Genomic DNA, 2,803 nt, shown 5'->3' with positions numbered 1-2,803 from the left:
TATGCTTGATTCAACTTTCGCGGTTTATTTTTGGATTGTTATTTTTGGTATCACAAACCCGATTTAAAATATTCCTGAGAACCTTTGAAAAGTGATGATGCTGCAGATCTAACTCAAGACGAGTATCCAAAATAGTGCGATATTTCGGGGGGTATTTAGAGGGGGGTGCAAATTGTGCTCACATTTACTTATTTGTTTGTAATCATTATAAATAGAACAGTTTCCCAAAATCTAAAAATAGCTCGCTGCTCTGAAACTGAAACCTGCCATCTGTATTGGTGTACCATGGTGCCAGACTCTGGTAAGCAATCAAAACTTCGTTTTTTATTGTGTATTTCTATGCCTGTTGATGAATCACGTTCTTATGATATAGAAAAAGAAATATTTTTCTAATATTGTGTAACAAGAAAGAAAAAAATGTATGATTGGACCGAGAATCGAACCCGGGACCCCTGCATTACTAGTCCCGCTCTACCGACTGGTATCCATGGCCCAAACCATTACATTCCTCTCTCCTTAAATTGTATTCGCCCTCGAAGACACAACCCAAGTTCTTACATGCCCCTGGCAGGACTTTCACCTGCAAGACCAGGGGTGGTCAACGGCACCAAATCTGTAACAGGAAAGGAGAAAATATATGGCTCGGGAATCGAACCCGGGACCCCAGCATCACAAGTCAGGTGCTCTACCAACTAAGCTACCCAGGCTGATATCCACGGCCCAAACCATATTACATTCCTCCATCCATAAATTTTGTTCACCCTCGAAGACACAACCCAAGTTCTTATTTGCCCCTGGCAGGACTTTGACCTGCAAGTCCAGGGGTGCTCAACGGCACCAAATTTGTAATCTGTAACAGGAAAGGAGAAAATGTATGGCTGGACCGGGAATCGAACCCAGGACCCCTGTATCACTAGTCAGAGGTGCTCTACCGACTGAGCTACCCAGGCTGATATCCAAGGCCCAAACCATTACTGTAACAATTGCATTTTGATTTGCTTAAAACACAGCCACCAAAAGCGTGGATAATGTACATGTACATGCTTCTCTTTCAGAACTGGGTAGATATCCTGTACATAATACATTACAGTGCTAGAAATAATTATTTTTTTTCACTGGTCATTCGGGCTATCCCCTTAAATATTTACTGATCATCTGAATACTTTCACTGTCCCTTTGGGCCAGTAGATTTTAAAAGGACTGGCCCTAAGCCATAAGAATAAAAGAATATTTTGTTTATATTGTGTTACTTAATAGTACAACTTAACAAAACAAGAAATGGCAGAACTTGGACCCACAACCCTATCAAATTCACTAGCCCCACCGTGAATGGAAAAAATACACTGACCCAAAGGGCACATACCCTCTACAATGTACTAGCCCAGATTAAAAATTCACTGCCCCCAGACCAGCGGGCCATCAATTATTTTGAGCCCTGCATTATAATATTGTCAACAGATAACTTAATTAATAATGTGCTACAGATAAGAAAATTTAACATCAGATTTCCTTTTATTAAAAGATGCAGTCATATATAGTAAGGAACTTCATATTGCCCAAAGAACAACTTGGTATTCCTCCATAGAAAAATTGATTTTCCAAACATTATGTCGTATCACTGTTTGTTATCTTCACCGCTTTCATACTGTCCAAGGGCATTATATTGATTCTTACTAAAGGCATTGCCATAAGTTAAATTTAAGGCATTTGAACTGTATCATAGTGAATTATATATGTACTTACATATGTGGGTGATGTATATATGTATGTATGCACATAGATTATGTATATAATTATAAACAAATAATTTTGCTCAGGACTTATGTAAATATATATTAATATATACTTTCTGATTTACTCCCCCTTTTTATGCATGTTATGTCTGTTTTTCCTTTCAACAGTCAGGGGTGAGACTGAAATCCGACATTTCTGAAAAATGATGGATAATCGTCATATTTACTAACTACGTATTTTCGTCATTTTTGTCAATATGACTTACTATCGTAATATTTTCTTTTTCAACTTAATTCTTCTATCCTGGTTACATAAAAGTGAAAATTGAATTCACTGCTGAAAGAAGAGTTAGAGTGTTTACACAAGTTTCATTTCATCCGGGTCACTAATTACTGCCGACCACGTGCGTTAGAACATCAACATGGAAGGTGAAAGTTATTATTTAGCGGTAAAATGTCGAATTTTGGTAGAACTAATTCGCCATTTTTACATGGCTTTTAGCCCTATAAAAACATATAGTACACCGTCTGGAAGAATACGTACTTGTAGAGAAAAGTCTCGACAAAAAGTTAAAGCCATAAAAAAGTAGTGCGCCCCGTAAAACAAGCGAGATATTTCAGTGCGTCCAACCCTCCATTTTGAAAAAAGACGGAATATCGTCATTTTCGTCTTCTTCCCTATTTAATGCAAATAAATTGACAAATAACTCTTCCACTCTTATTTTTGCTTGGGAAATTTGTACTGTCAACATAACCAGTATTGTAGTCAAATGTATTAGATAAATGAAGTTGTTTACGATGTTTTTATGCCCCCAGATCGAAAGATCCCGGGGGTATATTGTTTTTGTCCTGTCTGTCTGTTTGTCCGTTTGTCTGTTTGTTTGTGTCAACTTTAACCTTGCCCATAACTTTTGATTGGTTGGAGCCATGACTTTCATATTTCACTTGTGTATTCCTCATGACAAGACCTTTCGTTGGATACTGTCATATTTGACCTTTTGACCTTGACCTTGGAGTTTGACCCAATTTTGCAAAATTTTATGAGACATTAACCTTGGCCATAACTTCTG

This window comes from Saccostrea echinata, unplaced genomic scaffold (genome assembly GCF_033153115.1).
Source record: "Saccostrea echinata isolate AGI-Se365-2 ecotype Australia unplaced genomic scaffold, CSIRO_AGI_Sech_v1 ptg000023l, whole genome shotgun sequence".
NCBI lineage: Eukaryota > Metazoa > Mollusca > Bivalvia > Ostreida > Ostreidae > Saccostrea > Saccostrea echinata.
Note: the sequence above shows the minus strand (reverse complement) of the source record.